Raw genomic sequence first — 23,665 nt, forward strand, 5'->3', positions numbered from 1 at the left:
GCAGACACTGCCTCTAAGGCCTGTATGAGCCCGAGATAGTTTACTACACTAATAGTGAGTGTAGAGATACAAGGGTTGTAGAACTGCGTCACTAAGAATAAGTTACAGTGACCGGATGTGTCTAAAACGTACCCTAAGTACAAAATTCAGCACTTTAACTAAAAATTCAGCATTTGGTTAACTAATAAAGTGCCAAAACATGAGGAAAATATTACTAGACACTTTCCAAAGTGTCGGGAATAAGTTGTGTCACTAAAAATAGTAATAACGACACTTTAAAGCTTTGTTAAGCACTTTAACGGATCACTATCCAACCGAACAACCGGACTTTACCCGGAACATGAAAATATTGCCATTAACATTGTTTAGTTTTTTCTGAGCCAGTTAGGGTCCCTGAATACCCTAACACCCGCTATAATGCACAACACACTAGTAACCGGGTTAATCCCTAAACTAACTTAACTAACCTAACTATATACTAACTAAATAGTTGAAAACTAACCAGATTACCCCCCCCCAACCGAATCGGTCACTAGGTGACCCCACTCTTGTCCTAATCTTGATTATTATATTCACTTATGTCTAATATCTAAGAGACATTACATCCAATGGTTAATGAACTTGTGAATGGTCTATAAGTTCAAGACTTGGCACAACATAACATTCCCACACTTAAGCTCTCAACAAAACTCTCCCTCTCCTCTCCATAAACTCACGGCCGAACACCCCTCTTTCAACCATCCATCATTCGATCTTGATCTTGCTATTCCAAGTGACTACAAGTGCTAAGGATCACATACGAGGAGGCTTGGTGCATTCGGAAGGCGAAGGACCTCATCTCATTGCTTTTATCCACTCATTTTGCGTCTAGAATCTTCCCTAGCCTCGAGCTAGTAGTAAGTTACTATAATCACACTCTCAATCTATTTTAAAGTGGTTAAAACGATATGTGACGGTTAAAACTCATGAACATACAAAATGATGCGTAAAAGTCTACTAAAAATGCTAAAAATGATGGTTAAAAACTAGATTGTTGTGTAAATCATGTAGGATTTGTTTTGTGTTATTATTTGGGCCCGATCTATGTTGTGGTAGCTCGGATCATCGTTTAACCCGGGTTGGTCATGATCATGGATCATGACATTGGGTTTGTTTAAGTGTAACAAGGGTTAAATGATGAAACTATACCACACACGAAACTTGAACTTGTGTAAAAGCGACTTTACTTATGAAATAGTGTTTAAAACTAGTAGATCTACAGATCTACAAGCGGTATTTTCAAAGGACCAAGTGTCCAAGAAATCATATTTTTCTGAAGCCGGATCTTACATGATCAAGAATGATTTTTAAACACACAAGTGTGTAAACACTTGTGTAACACTAAGTTTCGACAAAGATTTAGTTTTGTCAAATTTTACAATAAGTTGTAAAGATGGAATTTCTTTAAAAACGAGGCTTTTTACGAAACCGGATTGATATATATAAAGATCCACTAAAAGTAATGGGATTTACTTCATAGTTTTGGAAAAACTACAAGTTCATGTGATTCTTGCGATTTACATATTTATTGACTAGTTTGTTGCTTTGAACGTTGTTTTGATTGAATGAGAAAATTGTTAGTTTGATTTATAAAAGAAAATGATACGCTTGAAAGCGTGGCCACCTCCAGTTACAGGGGAAACTCTGGCGAAATTTTTTCAAAAACCTAACACTTAGAAATATTTTCACTACAAGTGTTAGAAATACATTTTGACATGTTTTCAAATTATAGATTTCGCCACGACTTTATTTACAAAATATCGGACGTGGGATTTCACAAAATAAAACTTGGTAAATATATATTTAGTATATATTTTTTCATAACGTCATTTGTTATGTGTTTATGATTATTTTGTGAAATATACAAATATTATTTTTAGGGTAAAAATAATATTATCATGTTAACGACTCCAAAATAATACGAACGCCTTCGCAATAAATATTTAAGTAACAACGGTATAGCTATTACCACTCGATCTTTAAAACGTAACTTACGCATTTAAGGAAATATTTATGAACGCGTATTTTTGTCAAGGTATTATTTTGGGAAAATCACATGTATTAAAATATAATATTTTTGGGAAGAATATTTATATTTTGGAATAAGAAGTAAAATATATATTAAGTGAGACTTAATAATATATTCCGAAGCTATACGAACGCAAATGTATTAAATGCCCCATCCTTGGGAAGGAAAATAATTACCAAGTATATACAGAATGTAAACACGAAATAGTTGTCTAACTATTCCCAAAAACTTAAACCATAAAGCTAAGGCACGGCCGTCCGTCTAATAGAGTTAGTACGTGTAGGTCGTCGCACAGCCGCTTGATCAGGAGGTATACTTGGTAGAGACGCACCACTGTGAGTTCATGTCCCCCTTTTCTCTTAACTGTTTTCAGTTTTCTAAGCTGCGGGGGTGAAATACATGTTACAATGTTTACGAATACTTTATACATGGTATGGTTAGCGTAAGGAGGTTTACTACTTAGATCATGTGAGTGGGTAGGCGGAAACTTGAGGCCATTAGTCCTCAGGGTAGGACCGAGGGACAGGAGCGGTAGATCTACTTGGGTGTAGCGAGCCCAGCCCCAGGCCCAGCATAACGGACCTCGGGGTGACTTTGTGCCCAACGCATAAATCCGCTAGGTTTGAGTCTCCCTACTTGCACTTCACACATATCAATGGCCTTGCAAACCATTGGTGATCTCTTTTTCCTTATTTGCTACATACCAGGGTTTTTATACATACAAAGGTTTATTTACTCGCTTACACATGAACTCGCTCAACATATTGTTGATTTTTCCAACTTACATGTATTTCAGGGAACTAAAGATCTGGCGCGGTATGTTACGTTTTCCCGCTGCTTAAGAGTTACGAGGTCATCCAAGTTTAAGGGATGTGACTTTTTCCTGGACGAGTCACAGTTCTTAAACTATGTTTATTTCATGTTGACGTTTGTGTCTTCTGAACAATGTTTTACGTTATCAGGTTGTAGTTTCCGTTGCATGAGTCAATGCCCTAAGACAATGTTGTGTTACTTATATTTCAAAACTTAATTTAATGGATGATCTTGCATGGTTTTTATTTCATATAGCTTTGTTACGGTTAAGCTATGGTATTAAGAAGTCACACCAAATTAACCATGCTTCCGCAAAGCCAGGGTGTGACAGCTTGGTATCAGAGCTCTGATCATAGCGAACTAGGATTCCTTCTCGAGTCTAGACTATGATCACTAGGGCTCTCACGAAAACATTTTTACACTGCATACCACTTAATTCCAGATCCAAAACGTTTTTCTAAACAAATGTTGAGCACATTTTATTTATTATTTATAGGCTCAGTCTGGGAGGCTGAGGCTCGGTCTGGGAGGCCGAGGCTCGGTCTAAGAGATCGAGGTAGTTGTCTAGTGGGACTAGGAAGAGCAGTCTGAGAGGCTGGGAGAATTTGGCTAGTGGGACTAGGAAGAACAGTCTGAGAGGCCGGGAGAATTTGGCTAGTGGGACTAGCAGTCTGAGAGGCTGGGAGAATTTGGCTAGTGGGACTAGGAAAGTCAGTCTGGGAGGCTGAGAGGCTAGTGGGACTAGGAGAATTATTTGATTGCTTAATTGGTGACTAATGTGTTTACCTGATTGTATGACTGATTATTTGTGCATATTTGTGTTTATGTTACAGACACATGGACTCGTCCGGCACTGGTGATTCAGAGCGCGAGGTTCACACATCCGACGTTACTAGCACAGACGAGGATGACTTTCAGCCATTTCCGTTACCTGACGAGGCTGTTGAGCTCGCTGATGGCCCTTTGGCCGGGGACCTACCGCTTGTAGAGATCCCTGCTCCCATACCACTTGCTTCATATCCTGCGTATGATATGCTTCTCGACGCTGACGCTGATGGCGACGTCGATCTGTTTGATGATGAGCCCCTAGAGGATGAGGTTCAGGGCGAGGCCCTTCTAGCTACTGGAGATCTTTTGTTGATCGCAGATGCTCCCGCTGAGGAGTCACCTGCTCACTCTCCGGTCCCAGACTCTTTCGAGTCTGTGGCCTCCGCACCTTCACACACTCAGAGTGCGCAACACCTTTCTCACGGTTCAGACCCAGATAGAGCATCCTCTGTAGCCCCTGCTCCGAGCTTTGCTTTCGACCACGATGTTGAGGAGGATTCCGATCCTGTCTTTCCCCCCAGGATTCGACCCAGACCAGGAGATAGAGTTCATCCACTTGGATCAGCCCTTGGTTGACCCAGTAGACCCAGTTGACCCTGCATTCGCTGACGATGCAGATTTTGATATGGAGTTCGTTGACCCCGAGCCTACCGTGGCCCTTGAGCCGGTAGTCGCTCCTGACCCAGTGCTTGAGCATGACCCTGTTCATGCTGGCATGCCCATAGATCCTGTGATTGCTGACCCACCCATTGATGATCACCCTGTCGATGCTCCGTTGTGAGAGGGTGACCATGTTGTTGCTGCTGACCCTGTCGATGCCCCTCTCATCGATGCACCCGTTGACCCTGTTGTTGCTCCCTTACCTGATCCGGTTCCCCTGGAGCCCGAGCATGCACTATTCGCGACCCACATTGATCCCAGGTATGCGCACACCCAGAATGGGTGGAATCCTGCTGATGATGAGATTCCACCTATTCCCCCTCCTGCCACCGATACACGTCACGTTGATACCTCTTTTTCGTTCCCTCAGTTTACACCTCCAGCTCGACCTGGAGAGGGTTCTTCGGCTCATCCTTTTAGACATGTACCGGTATCTATCCCAGTTATACCACCGTCTTCTACTACTATTCCCCCTGTTCCACCATTCTCTGTGCCACCTTTCGATCCAACCAGTGAGCCATTCCTTTGGTCGTCACCACCAGTTATGCCACCGACCGACCCCTACCATCCTTTCCATATGGGATATTCCATTGAGGACGTTTTGATGTCATTTGTTGTCCAGCACGAGGCACACACACGGCGCATTCAGGAGCTTGAGAGAGCTCAGCCACCGCCGTGCCAGTGTCAGGGTCAGACCCACCCTACTTCTTCGCAGCACCCCCGACCTTTACCACCGGACTATGCTGCTCGCCTTTCGGCACTTGAGCAGCAGGTTGCTTCTTGGTTGCGTATCCAGAGAGCCATGGAGGAGGACTGGCTCCATTTGCGTCGTTTGTTCTACACCCATTTTCCCCCTCCTCCACCGCCATCAGTGTAGAGCTCTTCAGTACCGTATGGGTAGACGTTGGTGAGAAGACGACGATTGCTTTGACCGCACAACATTTTTGGAGACTACATTCTGATTCTGACTTTTGTTGATCATGTATATGGGATGTATTGACACTGATTTGATATAGTTTTGGACTAGGGTGATGTCGCCCTTAGTCATTGATGTTGTATGACACTATGATGTACTTGTACACTTACTATGTGGTCTCGATATATGGCAATCGCAGTATTCTCCTCATATTTGATGTTTGATTGGTAATTTATATTTTTATGACATGGGATGTTGTGTGATTGATGTATTTATAACATGAGATGTTATGTACTATTACTATCATTATATACGTACGCTTTACTATGGCCTGACCAACGTGAACACATCTTTAGAAGATGCCGAGACGTCAAACGCCGATGCCTACCAATGAGGCAGAACTCCAGCAAGTCATCGCTGCTGCCATCGCGCAATACGCCGCCTCTCAAGGAGGGACTAGTGGAAGTAACTCTGGCAATACTGGCAACAACAATCCACCTCATGGTAATACTAAGTCATTAAGACATACCATGACCTAATTGGATATCTATAGCAAAGATGCTAATGCTATTCATATGTTGTAACGTATGTGCAGGGTGCACCTACAAGCAGTTTCTAGACTGCAAGCCTGTCAACTTTGATGGCACTGGAGGTGCTGTCGCCTTTGTTCGTTGGGCTGAGAAAACTGAATCTGTTCTTCGCATGAGCAAATGTGCACCAGACCAGCAAATCACCTATATTTCTGGGCTATTCTTGGATGGAGCCCTATCTTGGTGGAATTTGCAAGTGCAGACTCTTGGAGAAACTGCTGCCTACGCACTAACATGGACCGAACTGAAGGAACTTATGCGCAAAAAGTACTGCTCTCGCGCGGAAATCCAAAGATTGGAAACCGAGTTCTGGCATTTGAAAATAGAAGGTCCAAAGATCGCGGAATATGTTCAGAGGTTCCATGACTTATCGGATGTGGTACCTTATATGGTCACTCCAGAATTCAAGCGGATTGAACGCTTCATTTGGGGTTTAGCTCCCCAAATCATAAGCATGGTAACCTCCTCCAAGCTTGCAACAATTACTGAGGCGATTGATCTGAGCGTGGCTCTCACTGAGGAGGCTATCCGCCTGAACAAGTTCGATGAGATCGAGGCAAAGAAGAAAGAGACTCACGTCGAGTCATCCGGAGGTAACAAGCGGAAGTTCTCGAACTTCAAGCAAGGCACCAATGGGGTTGTTAAGAAAGGAGAGACAAGCGCGCCAGCTCAGGTTACAGCTGGAAGTGGGAAGAAAGGAAAGGGGTATATGGGCACTCAGCCCAAGTGTAATACCTGCCAGCGACACCATTCTGGCCGCTGTAGTTTGAAAGTATGTGAAGCATGTGGGAAACCTGGCCACTTGAAGGATTCTTGTTGGGCCACTGTTGGCCAGGGAGGCCAGGGAGGATTTGGAAACAGAAACAATAACCGGGGTGGAATCGGAAATCGCCCACAAGGAAACATTGGAGGAAATGGGAATCGAGGCAACAATGCGAATCAAGCGGGCGCAATGAATCGTAACCAGAGGAATAATCAAGCTGGTGGAAACGGGCAAAGACCTGGATGCTTTAACTGTGGTGATGCTGGGCACTACAAGAGGAACTGCCCAGAGTTAAACCAAGCCCGTGGAAGAGTTTTCAATATTGAAGCGAGGGAAGCGCGCCAAGATCCCAATGTCGTTACTGGTATGTTCCCTGTCAACCAACGCTATGCATCCGTTTTATTTGATACTGGTGCCGATTATAGCTTCGTATCATTAGAGTTTAAGAATATGCTTGGGTTAGCCACTAGTAAGTTAGATATTCCCTACTCAATCGAATTGGCCAATGGAAAGTTAGTAGAAGCCAATGAAGTTGTCAGAGGCTGTGTGATCGAATTGGGAGAGCGTGAGTTTGCTCTGGATCTACTACCTGCAGTGTTCATGGATTTGATGAATCGAGTTTGCAAGCCGTACTTGGATAAGTTCGTGATTGTGTTTATCGACGACATTTTGATTTATTCCAAACCTCGGCCCCCTCACACTACCAAGCTCATATATATATCGTATGAGGTCCAACCCCCCATTCCCACACTCTCACACATCCAAACGAAGATACCTAAATGCCCTTCTCATCTTTACAAGCACGCTAAACCTAGGCTTCAACAAGCATTCGTTATGCAAGTTCCATTAACACAAATCACAAACTACCACTCAAACCAAAAAGAATTAATCTCTACTAATCATGTGTGTGGCCCAAGAACTCACCAAGAAAGGACAATAAGGGTTGCCGATGTGTCACGCGGGCAATGTCAAGTTTTCAAAATTCAACAGTTTTTCGCTTGGTTTAAATAAAAATTTTCAAAATCGACAAAAATTTCCCCCATCCCCACACTTGGGATACATTGACCCCAATGTATGGCTTTGGAAAGAAATGATCGCTAAAAACCACTTTAACATCAACTTAAGCTTTAACACTCCGACCCCAAATTTCTTTTTGTTCTTTTCTTTCTTTTTATACTTCTTTTTTTAACAACAAAATCACACCAACTAACTACAAACATTTCAAAACTAAAGAACATAACAAGATTAAGGGAAGATTACATTAACTTGGTGAAGCTTGACACACCATATTGTAGATGATTCGACTTTCCACCACCATCTTCACACAAAGATCTGCATATCTTCCCCACACTTGAACATTGCCATAGCCCTGAAACATAGAAAAATAACAAAACAAACAAGATCAATGTAAAACCCCCGGGTTGCCTCCCGAGCAGCGCTAAGTTTTCAGGTCTTCAGCCAGACCATGCCACCCCCCATTTATGATGGCTCAAAGAAACGATTTCTATCATCTCCATCATTTCCTCGTGCCATTGAGCAAAATGCATCCATCTCATGTTCGTTCGGTGGAAAATCACGCACACTCCTGCTTGAACCTTCATACTTTTCTTCACGACCCGGTTGTTTATTCGTTTTCGTTCTTTGACACATGCTTTTCATATGACCATTAGATTCGCTACCCTTCCCCTCAATGGACTCATAACTAATAATCCTCATCTGAACATCAAAGAACAACTTACGACACTTTTTGGTCATAATAATGATCCCGTCTCTACAGTTGATTTTAGCATTTGCTGTATAGAGAAACGGTCGACCTAAAATCACCCTTTGTTGCGACGCCATCTCGGTAGTAGCATAATCTAAGACCAGAAAATCCACCAGGTACTTGAATTCTCCCAACCGAATCATAACATTCTTAGCAATTCCCCGTGGACGCCTCCAACTTTCATCCGCCAAACTCACCATGGTGTCTACATCCTGAAGCGGACCAAAATCATACATGTCGTATAGATCACCTGGTAACACACTCATGCTCGCCCCATAATCCAATAATGCATGAGGAATTTTTTGTTTCCCCACTCGGATAGGCACGATTAGCGCTCCATACTCTTTATTATTCTCGACTTCGGCATCTTTTTCCAAACCTGAGTTCACTTGATACGAAAAAGTTAGCAATGTTTCATTAAATTTAGTATTTGGAACGATGCTTACCACATTGATGTTAATGCTTTTTATGTTCTTGGGATTTATCACCGTGTCACTTGGTGATTGACCTTTTGCTTTACTCGATAATGCCACGTCTGTGACAACCCTCACTAAATCAGGTATCCGTACGACTTAATTAATATTTAATTACTGCTTAATTACTCTGCTTACCTGAACTTGTGGATAAACTGCTACTTGATTACTGATACATGTACATACTTTCATCATACTCTATTTACTGTCACTACATTATTTACATGCTGAACTCTAGTGACAATCTTGATGCACAAAAGCACAGTAGCACTATGAACGGATAACCTATCAAAACATGCTGATAAAGCCAGCATCAGGCAGACACTGCCTCTAAGGCCTGTATGAGCCCGAGATAGTTTACTACGCTAATAGTGAGTGTAGAGATACAAGGGTTGTAGAACTGCGTCACTAGGAATAAGTTACAGTGACCGGATGTGCCTAAAACGTACCCTAAGTACAAAATTCAGCACTTTAACTAAATATTCAGCATTTGGTTAACTAATAAAGTGCCAAAACATGAGGAAAATATTACTAGACACTTTCCAAAGTGTCGGGAATAAGTTGTGTCACTAAAAATAGTAATAACGACACTTTAAAGCTTTGTTAAGCACTTTAACGGATCACTGTCGAACCGAACAACCGGACTTTACCCGGAACATGAAAATATTGCCATTAACATTGTTTAGTTTTTTCTGAGCCAGTTAGGGTCCCTGAATACCCTAACACCCGCTATAATGCACAACACACTAGTAACCGGGTTAATCCCTAAACTAACTTAACTAACCTAACTATATACTAACTAAATAGTTGAAAACTAACTAGATTACCCCCCCCCCAACCGAATCGGTCACTAGGTGACCCCACTCTTGTCCTAATCTTGATTATTATATTCACTTATGTCTAATATCTAAGAAACATTACATCCAATGGTTAATGAACTTGTGAATGGTCTATAAGTTCAAGACTTGGCACAACATAACATTCCCACACTTAAGCTCTCAACAAAACTCTCCCTCTCCTCTCCATAAACTCACGGCCGAACACCCCTCTTTAACCATCCATCATTCGATCTTGATTTTGCTATTCCAAGTGACTACAAGTGCTAAGGATCACATACGAGGAGGCTTGGTGCATTCGGAAGGCGAAGGACCTCATCTCATTGCTTTTATCCACTCATTTTGTGTCTAGAATCTTCCCTAGCCTCGAGCTAGTAGTAAGTTACTATAATCACACTCTCGATCTATTTTAAAGTGGTTAAAACGATATGTGACGGTTAAAACTCGTGAACATACAAAATGATGCGTAAAAGTCTACTAAAAATGCTAAAAATGATGGTTAAAAACTAGATTGTTGTGTAAATCATGTAGGATTTGTTTTGTGTTATTATTTGGGCCCGATCTATGTTGTGGTAGCTCGGATCATCGTTTAACCCGGGTTGGTCATGATCATGGATCATGACATAGGGTTTGTTTAAGTGTAACAAGGGTGAAATGATGAAACTCTACCACACACGAAACTTGAACTTGTGTAAAAGCGACTTTACTTATGAAATTGTGTTTAAAACTAGTAGATCTACGGATCTACAAGCGGTATTTTCAAAGGACCAAGTGTCCAAGAAATCATATTTTTCTGAAGCCGGATCTTGTGTAACACTAAGTTTCGACAAAGAACTAGTTTTGTCAAATTTTACAATAAGTTGTAAAGATGGAATTTCTTTAAAAACGAGGCTTTTTACGAAACCGGATTGATATATATAAAGATCCACTAAAAGTAATGGGATTTACTTCATAGTTTTGGAAAAACTACAAGTTCATGTGATTCTTGCGATTTACATATTTATTGACTAGTTTGTTGCTTTGTACGTTGTTTTGATTGAATGAGAAAATTGTTGGTTTGATTTATAAAAGAAAATGATACGCTTGAAAGCGTGGCCACCTCCAGTTACAGGGGAACTCTGGCGAATTTTTTTCAAAAACCTAACACTTAGAAATATTTTCACTACAAGTGTTAGAAATACATTTTGACATGTTTTCAAATTATAGATTTCGCCACGACTTTATTTACAAAATATCGGAGGTGGGATTTCACAAAATAAAACTTGGTAAATATATATTTAGTATATATTTTTCATAACGTCATTTGTTATGTGTTTATGATTATTTTGTGAAATATACAAATATTATTTTTAGGGTAAAAATAATATTATCATGTTAACGACTCCAAAATAATACGAACGCCTTCGCAATAAATATTTAAGTTACAACGGTATAGCTATTACCACTCGATCTTTAAAACGTAACTTACGCATTTACGGAAATATTTATGAACGCGTATTTTTGTCAAGGTATTATTTTGGGAAAATCACATGTATTAAAATATAATATTTTTGGGAAGAATATTTATATTTTGGAATAAGAAGTAAAATATATATTAAGTGAGACTTAATAACATATTCCGAAGCTATACGAACGCACATGTATTAAATTCCCCATCCTTGGGAAGGAAAATAATTACCAAGTATATACAGAATGTAAACACGAAATAGTTGTCTAACTATTTCCCAAAAACTTAAACCATAAAGCTAAGGCACGGTCGTCCGTCTAATAGAGTTAGTACGTGTAGGTCTTCGCACAGCTGCTTGATCAGGAGGTATACTTGGTAGAGACGCACCACTGTGAGTTCATGTCCCCCTTTTCTCTTGACTGTTTTCAGTTTTCTAAACTGCGGGGGTGAAATACATGTTACAATGTTTACGAATACTTTATACATGGTATGGTTAGCGTAAGGAGGTTTACTACTTAGATCATGTGAGTGGGTAGGCGGAAACTTGAGGCCATTAATCCTCAGGGTAGGACCGAGGGACAGGAGCGGTAGATCTACTTGGGTGTAGCGAGCCCAGCCCCAGGCCCAGCATAACGGACCTCGGGGTGACTTTGTGCCCAACGCATAAATCCGCTAGGTTTGAGTCTCCCTACTTGAACTTCACACATATCAATGGCCTTGCAAACCATTGGTGATCTCTTTTTCCTTATTTGCTACATACCAGGGTTTTTATACATACAAAGGTTTATTTACTCGCTTACACATGAACTCGCTCAACATTATTGTTGATTTTTCCAACTTACATGTATTTCTTGGAACTAAATATCTGGCGCGGTATGTTACGTTTTCCCGCTGCTTAAGAGTTACGAGGTCATCCAAGTTTAAGGGATGTGACTTTTTCCTGGATGAGTCACAGTTCTTAAACTGTGTTTATTTCATGTTGACGTTTGTGTCTTCTGAACAATGTTTTACGTTATCAGGTTGTAGTTTCCGTTGCATGAGTCAATGCCCTAAGACAATGTTGTGTTACTTATATTTCAAAACTTAATTTAATGGATGATCTTGCATGGTTTTTATTTCATATAGCTTTGATACGGTTAAGCTATGATATTAAGAAGTCACACCAAATTAATCACGCTTCCGCAAAGCCAGGGTGTGACAGCTTGGTATCAGAGCTCTGATCATAGCGAACTAGGATTCCTTCTCGAGTCTAGACTATGATCACTAGGGCTCTCACGAAAACATTTTTACACTGCATACCACTTAAGTCCAGATCCAAAACGTTTTTCTAAACAAATGTTGAGCACATTTTATTTATTATTTATAGGCTCAGTCTGGGAGGCTGAGGCTCGGTCTGGGAGGCCGAGGCTCGGTCTAAGAGATCGAGGTAGTTGTCTAGTGGGACTAGGAAGAGCAGTCTGAGAGGCTGGGAGAACTTGGCTAGTGGGACTAGGAAGAGCAGTCTGAGAGGCACGGAGAATTTGGCTAGTGGGACTAGGAAGAACAGTCTGAGAGGCCGGGAGAATTTGGCTAGTGGGACTAGGAAGAGCAGTCTGAGAGGCTGGGAGAATTTGGCTAGTGGGACTAGGAAAGTCAGTCTGGGAGGCTGAGAGGCTAGTGGGACTAGGAGAATTATTTGATTGCTTAACTGGTGACTAATGTGTTTACCTGATTGTATGACTGATTATTTGTGCATATTTGTGTTTATGTTACAGACACATGGACTCGTCCGGCACTGGTGATTCAGAGCGCGAGGTTCACACATCCGACGTTACTAGCATAGACGAGGATGACTTTCAGCCCTTTGCGTTACCTGACGAGGCTGTTGAGCTCGCTGATGGCCCTTTGGCCGGGGACCTACCGCTTGTAGAGATCCCTGCTCCCATACCACTTGCTTCATATCCTGCGTATGATATGCTTCTCGACGCTGACGCTGATGGCGACGTCGATCTGTTTGATGATGAGCCCCTAGAGGATGAGGTTCAGGGCGAGGCCCTTCTAGCTGCTGGAGATCTTTTGTTGATCGCAGATGCTCCCGCTGAGGAGTCACCTGCTCACTCTCCGGTCCCAGACTCTTTCGAGTCTGTGGCCTCCGCACCTTCACACACTCAGAGTGCGCAGCACCTTTCTCACGGTTCAGACCCAGATAGAGCATCCTCTGTAGCCCCTGCTCCGAGCTTTGCTTTCGACCACGATGTTAAGGAGGATTCCGATCCTGTCTTTCCCCCAGGATTCGACCCAGACCAGGAGATAGAGTTCATCCAGTTGGATCAGCCCTTGGTTGACCCAGTAGACCCAGTTGACCCTGCATTCGCTGACGATGCAGATTTTGATATGGAGTTCGTTGACCCCGAGCCTGCTGTATCCCTTGAGCCGGTAGTCGCTCCTGACCCAGTGCTTGAGCATGACCCTGTTCATGCTGGCATGCCCATCGATCCTGTGATTGCTGACCCACCCATTGATGATCACCCTGTCGATGCTCCGTTGTGAGAGGGTGACCATGTTGTTGCTGCTGACCCTGTCGATGCCCCTCTCATCGATGCACCCGTTGACCCTGTTGTTGCTCCCCTACCTGGTCCGGTTCCCCTGGAGCCCGAGCATGCACTATTCGCGACCCACATTGATCCCAGGTATGCGCACACCCAGAATGGGTGGATTCCTGCTGATGATGAGATTCCACCTATTCCCCCTCCTGCCACCGATACACGTCACGTTGATACCTCTTTTTCGTTCCCTCAGTTTACACCTCCAGCTCGACCTGGAGAGGGTTCTTCGGCTCATCCTTTTGGACATGTACCGGTATCTATCCCAGTTATACCACCGTCTTCTACTACTATTTCCCCTGTTCCACCATTCTCTGTGCCACCTTTCGATCCAACCAGTGAGCCATTCCTTTGGTCGTCACCATCTGTTATGCCACTGACCGACCCCTACCATCCTTTCCATATGGGATATTCCATTGAGGACGTTTTGATGTCATTTGTTGTCCAGCACGAGGCACACACACGGCGCATTCAGGAGCTTGAGAGAGCTCAGCCACCGCCGTGCCAGTGTCAGGGTCAGACCCACCCTACTTCTTCGCAGCACCCTCGACCTTTACCACTGGACTATGCTGCTCACCTTTCGGCACTTGAGCAGCAGGTCGCTTCTTGGTTGCGTACCCAGAGAGCCATGGAGGAGGACTGGCTCCATTTGCGTCGTTTGTTCTACACCCATTTTCCCCCTCCTCCACCGCCATCAGTGTAGAGCTCTTCAGTACCGTATGGGTAGACGTTGGTGAGAAGACGACGATTGCTTTGACCACACAACATTTTTGGAGACTACATTCTGATTCTGACTTTTGTTGATCATGTATATGGGATGTATTGACACTGATTTGATATAGTTTTGGACTAGGGTGATGTCGCCCTTAGTCATTGATGTTGTATGACACTATGGTGTACTTGTACACTTACTATGTGGTCTCGATATATGGCAATCGCAGTATTCTCATCATATTTGATGTTTGATTGGTAATTTATATTTTTATGACATGGGATGTTGTGTGATTGATGTATTTATAACATGAGATGTTATGTACTATTACTACCATTATATACGTACGCTTTACTATGGCCTGACCAACGTGAACACATCTTTAGAAGATGCCGAGACGTCAAACGCCGATGCCTACCAATGAGGCAGAACTCCAGCAAGTCATCGCTGCTGCCATCGTGCAATACGCCGCCTCTCAAGGAGGGACTAGTGGAAGTAGCTCTGGCAATACTGGCAACAACAATCCACCTCATGGTAATACTAAGTCATTAAGACATACCATGACCTAATTGGATATCTATAGCAAAGATGCTAATGGCATTCATATGTTGTAACGTATGTGCAGGGTGCACCTACAAGCAGTTTCTAGACTGCAAGCCTGTCAACTTTGATGGCACTGGAGGTGCTGTCGCCTTTGTTCGTTGGGCTGAGAAAACTGAATCTGTTCTTCGCATGAGCAAATGTGCACCAGACCAGCAAATCACCTATATTTCTGGGCTATTCTTGGATGGAGCCCTATCTTGGTGGAATTTGCAAGTGCAGACTCTTGGAGAAACTGCTGCCTACGCACTAACATGGACCGAACTGAAGGAACTTATGCGCAAAAAGTACTGCTCTCGCGCGGAATTCCAAAGATTGGAAACTGAGTTCTGGCATTTGAAAATGGAAGGTCCAAAGATCGCGGAATATGTTCAGAGGTTCCATGACTTATCGCATGTGGTACCTTATATGGTCACTCCAGAATTCAAGCGGATTGAACGCTTCATTTGGGGTTTAGCTCCCCAAATCATAAGCATGGTGACCTCCTCCATGCTTGCAACAATTACTGAGGCGATTGATCTGAGCGTGGCTCTCACTGAGGAGGCTATCCGCCTGAACAAATTCGATGAGATCGAGGCAAAGAAGAAAGAGACTCACGTCGAGTCATCCGGAGGTAACAAGCGGAAGTTCTCAAACTTCAAGCAAGGCACCAGTGGGGTTGTTAAGAAAGGAGAGACAAGCGCGCCAGCTCAGGTTACAGCTGGAAGTGGGAAGAAAGGAAAGGGGTATATGGGCACTCAGCCCAAGTGTAATACCTGCCAGCGACACCATTCTGGCCGTTGTAGTTTGAAAGTATGTGAAGCATGTGGGAAACCTGGCCACTTGAAGGATTCTTGTTGGGCCACTGTTGGCCAGGGAGGCCAGGGAGGATTTGGAAACAGAAACAATAATCGGGGTGGAATCGGAAATCGCCCACAAGGAAACATTAGAGGAAATGGGAATCGAGGCAACAATGCGAATCAAGCGGGCGCAGTGAATCGTAACCAGAGGAATAATCAAGCTGGTGGAAACGGGCAAAGACCTGGATGCTTTAACTGTGGTGATGTTGGGCACTACAAGAGGAACTGCCCAGAGTTAAACCAAGCCCGTGGAAGAGTTTTCAATATTGAAGCGAGGGAAGCGCGCCAAGATCCCAATGTCGTTACTGGTACGTTCCCTGTCAACCAACGCTATGCATCCGTTTTATTTGATACTGGTGCCGATTATAGCTTCGTATCATTAGAGTTTTAGAATATGCTTGGGTTAGCCGCTAGTAAGTTAGATATTCCCTACTCAATCGAATTGGCCAATGGAAAGTTAGTAGAAGCCAATGAAGTTGTCAGAGGTTGTGTGATCGAATTGGGAGAGCGTAAGTTTGCTCTGGATCTACTACCCGTCCAATTGGGAAGCTTCGACGTGGTGGTAGGAATGGATTGGTTATCAGGCAACAAGGCTGAGATAGTTTGTCACGAAAAGGTTGTTCGTATCCCAACCGAAGATGGTGAAACAATTGTGGTTCACGGAGAGAAGCGTGATACGCCGTTAAGAATTATCAGCTGCCTCAAAGCGCGAAAGTGTTTGCAGAAGGGATGTGCTGCCTTTCTGGCACACATTGTAGACAAGAAAGCTGCAGAACCAAAGATCGAAGACATCCCTGTCGTGAGGGAATATCCAGAAGTCTTCCCAGAGGACTTGCCTGGATTGCCGCCTAAGAGGCAAGTAGAGTTTCGCATCGATTTAATCCCAGGCGCTGCACCTGTGGCTAAGGCACCCTATAGACTTGCCCCGTCTGAGATGCAAGAACTGTCGACACAAATTCAAGAGTTGTTAGACAAGGGATTTATCTGACCAAGCTTCTCGCCTTGGGGAGCTCCAGTTCTGTTTGTCAAGAAGAAGGACGGTAGTTTTCGAATGTGCATTGACTACCGGGAGTTGAACAAGCTGATGATCAAGAATAGATACCCTCTGCCAAGGATCGATGATCTATTCGACCAACTGCACGGTTCAAGCTTTTACTCTAAGATCGATCTTCGATCTGGATACCATCAGTTAAGGATACAAGAGGAGAGTATCCCGAAGACAGTCTTCAGAACTCGATATGGACACTATGAGTTTCTAGTCATGCCGTTTGGGTTGACAAACGCACCTGCAGTGTTCATGGATTTGATGAATCGAGTTTGCAAGCCGTACTTGGATAAGTTCGTGATTGTGTTTATCGACGACATTTTGATTTATTCCAAACCTCGGCCCCCTCACACTACCAAGCTCATATATATATCGTATGAGGTCCAACCTTCCATTCCCACACTCTCACACATCCAGATGAAGATACCTAAATGCCCTTCTCATCTTTACAAGCACGCTAAACCTAGGCTTCAACAAGCATTCGTTATGCAAGTTCCATTAACACAAATCACAAACTACCACTCAAACCAAAAAGAATTAATCTCTACTAATCATGTGTGTGGCCCAAGAACTCACCAAGAAAGGACAATAAGGGTTGCCGATGTGTCACGTGGGCAATGTCAAGTTTTCAAAATTCAACAGTTTTTCGCTTGGTTTAACAAAAACTTTTCAAAATCGACAAAAATTTCCCCCATCCCCACACTTGGGATACATTGACCCCAATGTATGGCTTTGGAAAGAAATGATCGCTAAAAACCACTTTAACATCAACTTAAGCTTTAACACTCCGACCCCAAATTTCTTTTTGTTCTTTTCTTTCTTTTTATACTTCATTTATTTAACAACAAAATCACACCAACTAACTACAAAAATTTCAAAACTAAAGAACATAACAAGATTAAGGGAAGATTACATTAACTTGGTGAAGCTTGACACACCATATTGTAGATGATTCGACTTTCCACCACCATCTTCACACAAAGATCTGCATATCTTCCCCACACTTGAACATTGCCATAGCCCTGAAACATAGAAAAATAACAAAACAAACAAGATCAATGTAAAACCCTCGGGTTGCCTCCCGAGCAACGCTAAGTTTTCAGGTCTTCAGCCAGACTATGCCACCCCCCCATTTATGATGGCTCAAAGAAACAATTTCTATCATCTCCATCATTTCCTCGTGCCATTGAGCAAAATGCATCCATCTCATGTTCATTCGGTGGAAAATCACCTACACTCCTGCTTGAACCTTCATACTTTTCTTCACGACCCGGTTGTTTATTCGTTTTCGTTCTTTGACACATGCTTTTCATATGACCATTAGATTCGCTACCCTTCCCCTCAATGGACTCGTAACTAATAATCCTCATCTGAACATCAAAGAACAACTTACGACTCTTTTTGGTCATAATAATGATCCCGTCTCTATAGTTGATTTGAGCATTTGCTGTATAGAGAAACGGTCGACCTAAAATCACCCTTTGTTGCGACGCCATCTCGGTAGTAGCATAATCTAAGACCAGAAAATCCACCAGGTACTTGAATTCTCCCAACCGAATCATAACATTCTTAGCAATTCCCCGTGGACGCCTCCAACTTTCATCCGCCAAACTCACCATGGTGTCTACATCCTGAAGCGGACCAAAATCATACATGTCGTATAGATCACCTGGTAACACACTCATGCTCGCCCCATAATCCAATAATGCATGAGGAATTTTTAGTTTCCCCACTCGGATAGGCACGATTAGCGCTCCATACTCTTTATTATTCTCGACTTCGGCATCTTTTTCCAAACCTGAGTTCACTTGATACGAAAAAGTTAGCAATGTTTCATTAAATTTAGTATTTGGAACGGTGCTTACCACATTGATGTTAATGCTTTTTATGTTCTTGGGATTTATCACCGTGTCACTTGGTGATTGACCTTTTGCTTTCTTCAATAATGCCACGTCTGTGACAACCCTCACTAAATCAGGTATCCGTATGACTTAATTAATAATTAATTACTGCTTAATTACTGTGCTTACCTGAACTTGTGGATAAACTGCTACTTGATTACTGATACATGTACATACTTGCATCATACTCTATTTACTGTCACTACATTATTTACATGCTGAACTCTAGTGACAATCTTGATGCACAAAAGCACAGTAGCACTATGAACGGATAACCTATCAAAACATGCTGATAAAGCCAGCATCAGGCAGACACTGCCTCTAAGGCCTGTATGAGCCCGAGATAGTTTACTACGCTAATAGTGAGTGTAGAGATACAAGGGTTGTAGAACTGCGTCACTAGGAATAAGTTACAGTGACCGGATGTGCCTAAAACGTACCCTAAGTACAAAATTCAGCACTTTAACTAAAAATTCAGCATTTGGTTAACTAATAAAGTGCCAAAACATGAGGAAAATATTACTAGACACTTTCCAAAGTGTCGGGAATAAGTTGTGTCACTAAAAATAGTAATAACGACACTTTAAAGCTTTGTTAAGCACTTTAACGGATCACTATCTAACCGAACAACCGGACTTTACCCGGAACATGAAAATATTGCCATTAACATTGTTTAGTTTTTTCTGAGCCAGTTAGGGTCCCTGAATACCCTAACACCCGCTATAGTGCACAACACACTAGTAACCGGGTTAATCCCTAAACTAACTTAACTAACCTAACTATATACTAACTAAATAGTTGAAAACTAACTAGATTACCCCCCCCCAACCGAATCGGTCACTAGGTGACCCCACTCTTGTCCTAATCTTGATTATTATATTCACTTATGTCTAATATCTAAGAGACATTACATCCAATGGTTAATGAACTAGTGAATGGTCTATAAGTTCAAGACTTGGCACAACATAACATTCCCACACTTAAGCTCTCAACAAAACTCTCCCTCTCCTCTCCATAAACTCACGGCCGAACACCCCTCTTTCAACCATCCATCATTCAATCTTGATCTTGCTATTCCAAGTGACTACAAGTGCTAAGGATCACATACGAGGAGGCTTGGTGCATTCGGAAGGCGAAGGACCTCATCTCATTGCTTTTATCCACTCATTTTGCGTCTAGAATCTTCCCTAGCCTCGAGCTAGTAGTAAGTTACTATAATCACACTCTCGGTCTATTTTAAAGTGGTTAAAACGATATGTGACGGTTAAAACTCGTGAACATACAAAATGATGCGTAAAAGTCTACTAAAAATGCTAAAAATGATGGTTAAAAACTAGATTGTTGTGTAAATCGTGTAGGATTTGTTTTGTGTTATTATTTGGGCCCGATCTATGTTGTGGTAGCTCGGATCATCGTTTAACCCGGGTTGGTCATGATCATGGATCATGACATAGGGTTTGTTTAAGTGTAACAAGGGTTAAATGATGAAACTCTACCACACACGAAACTTGAACTTGTGTAAAAGCGACTTTACTTATGAAATAGTGTTTAAAACTAGTAGATCTACGGATCTACAAGCGGTATTTTCAAAGGACCAAGTGTCCAAGAAATCATATTTTTCTGAAGCCGGATCTTACATGATCAAGAATGATTTTTAAACACACAAGTGTGTAAACACTTGTGTAACACTAAGTTTCGACAAAAAGCTAGTTTTGTCAAATTTTACAATAAGTTGTAAAGATGGAATTTCTTTAAAAACGAGGCTTTTTACGAAACCGGATTGATATATATAAAGATCCACTAAAAGTAATGGGATTTACTTCATAGTTTTGGAAAAACTACAAGTTCATGTGTTTCTTGCGATTTACATATTTATTGACTAGTTTGTTGCTTTGTACGTTGTTTTGATTGAATGAGAAAATTGTTGGTTTGATTTATAAAAGAAAATGATACGCTTGAAAGCGTGGCCACCTCCAGTTACAGGGGAAACTCTGGCGAAATTTTTCCAAAAACCTAACACTTAGAAATATTTTCACTACAAGTGTTAGAAATACATTTTGACATGTTTTCAAATTATAGATTTCGCCACGACTTTATTTACAAAATATCAGAGGTGGGATTTCACAAAATAAAACTTGGTAAATATATATTTATTATATATTTTTCATAACGTCATTTGTTATGAGTTTATGATTATTTTGTGAAATATACAAATATTATTTTTAGGGTAAAAATAATATTATCATGTTAACGACTCCAAAATAATACGAACGCCTTTGCAATAAATATTTAAGTTACAACGGTATAGCTATTACCACTCGATCTTTAAAACGTAACTTACGCATTTAAGGAAATATTTATGAACGCGTATTTTTGTCAAGGTATTATTTTGGGAAAATCACATGTATTAAAATATAATATTTTTGGGAAGAATATTTATATTTTGGAATAAGAAGTAAAATATATATTAAGTGAGACTTAATAATATATTCCAAAGCTATACGAACGCACGTGTATTAAATCCCCCATCCTTGGGAAGGAAAATAATTACCAAGTATATACAGAATATAAACACGAAATAGTTGTCTAACTATTTCCCAAAAACTTAAACCATAAAGCTAAGGCACGGCCGTCCGTCTAATAGAGTTAGTACGTGTAGGTCGTCGCACAGCCGCTTGATCAGGAGGTATACTTGGTAGAGACGCACCACTGTGAGTTCATGTCCCCCTTTTCTCTTAACTGTTTTCAGTTTTCTAAACTGCGGGGGTGAAATACATGTTACAATGTTTACGAATACTTTATACATGGTATGGTTAGCGTAAGGAGGTTTACTACTTAGATCATGTGAGTGGGTAGGCGGAAACTTGAGGCCATTAATCCTCAGGGTAGGACCGAGGGACAGGAGCGGTAGATCTACTTGGGTGTAGCGAGCCCAGCCCCAAGCCCAGCATAACGGACCTCGGGGTGACTTTGTGCCCAACGCATAAATCCGCTAGGTTTGAGTCTCCCTACTTGCACTTCACACATATCAATGGCCTTGCAAACCATTGGTGATCTCTTTTTCCTTATTTGCTACATACCAGGGTTTTTATACATACAAAGGTTTATTTACTCGCTTACACATGAACTCGCTCAACATTATTGTTGATTTTTCCAACTTACATGTATTTCAGGGAACTAAAGATCTGGCGCTGGTATGTTACGTTTTCCCGCTGCTTAAGAGTTACGAGGTCATCCAAGTTTAAGGGATGTGACTTTTTCCTGGACGAGTCACAGTTCTTAAACTGTGTTTATTTCATGTTGACGTTTGTGTCTTCTGAACAATGTTTTACGTTATCAGGTTGTAGTTTCCGTTGCATGAGTCAATGCCCTAAGACAATGTTGTGTTACTTATATTTCAAAACTTAATTTAATGGATGATCTTGTATGGTTTTTATTTCATATAGCTTTGTTATGGTTAAGCTATGGTATTAAGAAGTCACACCAAATTAACAACGCTTCCGCAAAGCCAGGGTGTGACAAGGTCACTTGCAAGTTGACCCATTTGAGTGGTCAACGATTGAATAGCTTTGTCACGGATTTCATCTTTTTGAATGCGAACATTATCCATTTGATTTCTTTGCTGCATCTCTAGTTGCATTGCCTTGAGCATCTCCATGACCTCATTTCCACTAGAAGAACTTTGACCCGAAAACCCACTTTGATTATTGAACGGTTGGCGTGGAGCAAAGTTACCTTGACTTGCTTGAAAATTCGGGTTAGCTTGGTTTGAGGGATTTCCATATCTAAAGTTTGGGTGGTTTCTCAAACCGGGGTGGTAAGTATTGGAATTCATGTTGTAATTTCTACCACCCCTTCCTTGCCCTTGCAATGCATTCACCTCCTCATATTGCCCTTCCACTCCTTGGCAATTTTCAGCCGCATGTCCTAACTCATTACAAAGCGCACAAACATCATAAATTTGATTCGAAGTTTGAAAATTACCATCGTCTACCGCATGCACTTGAGTTCGGGTAATGGTCGGCCGTGCTCTCCTTGATGCTTGAGCTTTTCTTATCGATGTGACCGCCATTTGTTCCAAAAATTCCAAATCATCTTGCTCATAATTTGTGCCAAAAGTGCCATTTGTGATAGACATTAAGTCACGCGCATCTTTGGAACATAACCCCTCATGAAATGCATTCATCAATTCCGATAGCTCTATCCCATGATGAGGGCAATTCTTTATCATCATCTTAAACCTCTCAAATGCTTCGTGAAACATTTCACCCATTTGTTGTTGAAAACTTCTTAAACTTTTTCTAGCATCATTTGTCTTTTGTGCGGTGAAGAATTCATCCAAAAAGATTTGTTGCATTTCTACCCATGTATAGATAGATGCGGAAGGCAATGTATAAAACCACTTTTTCGCTTTGTCTTCTAAGGAAAATTGGAATAGCACCAATTTAACATCGTTGGCTGAGAATCCTTAACCCCCAATAGTATTACAAATCGGATCGTAAGCCTCCAAATGAAAATTAGGCTCCTCCGTTGCTAAACCCTTATACTTTGGCAAACTTTGTAACAAATTCGTTCGCACTTCGAACGTCCTCCCTTGATCATTGTGAGGAATAACTACTGCTGAAGGATTATGAGTGATTACCGGTCTAACATGTGCTTCTATGCCTCTCGCATGTTCTCGAAGGTGTCTTCTTGGTACACCCAACCAAACTCTTGGACGTATAGGACCCATTGGTCTTTGAACTTGCATTCGTGGAGGCCCAAATTGTTGTGGAGGTGGTTGAAACCTTGGCCCCACATGTTGTTGTTGTCGAACTTGCCTTTGAA

The 23,665-nt window shown here is 41.8% G+C and overlaps 1 non-coding gene across 1 annotated transcript; it reads left to right on the plus strand.

Moving 5' to 3' along the window:
• The first annotated feature begins 23,040 nt into the window (after positions 1-23,040).
• On the plus strand, positions 23,041-23,146 carry LOC118482392. Its single transcript, XR_004868432.1, has one exon. It is a non-coding gene; the product is annotated as a small nucleolar RNA R71 (small nucleolar RNA).
• Positions 23,147-23,665: the final 519 nt, after the last annotated feature.

Source organism: Helianthus annuus, chromosome 9 (genome assembly GCF_002127325.2).
Source record: "Helianthus annuus cultivar XRQ/B chromosome 9, HanXRQr2.0-SUNRISE, whole genome shotgun sequence".
In the NCBI taxonomy this organism is placed as follows: domain Eukaryota; kingdom Viridiplantae; phylum Streptophyta; class Magnoliopsida; order Asterales; family Asteraceae; genus Helianthus; species Helianthus annuus.